The sequence below is a fragment of the Gekko japonicus genome, unplaced genomic scaffold (genome assembly GCF_001447785.1).
Source record: "Gekko japonicus isolate JY-2015 unplaced genomic scaffold, Gekko_japonicus_V1.1 scaffold1343, whole genome shotgun sequence".
NCBI lineage: Eukaryota > Metazoa > Chordata > Lepidosauria > Squamata > Gekkonidae > Gekko > Gekko japonicus.
Window position 1 is genome coordinate 390,972 of NW_015177054.1, and position 257 is coordinate 391,228.

Sequence of the window (257 nt, forward strand, 5' to 3'; positions counted from 1 at the left end):
CTCCGCTCTGACCACGCCTCTCCGGCCCAGGCACCGCCTGGCACCGCCTCGCGCGCGGCTCCACCCCCTCGCCCGCTCCTTTTGTCTCCGGCTGGCGGCCCTCACGGCCTCCCCTACCCGATAAGCCACGCCCCCTGATGAGCAAGGACGGATTCCCCTCCCCTTTCTCCTGCCCAACCTTTTTCGCTTTTTGGTCTCGCCTGTCAATCTAAACCCCGCCTCGCTGCCTCTCACGCGGCGGGCCCCCCCCCCCCCGG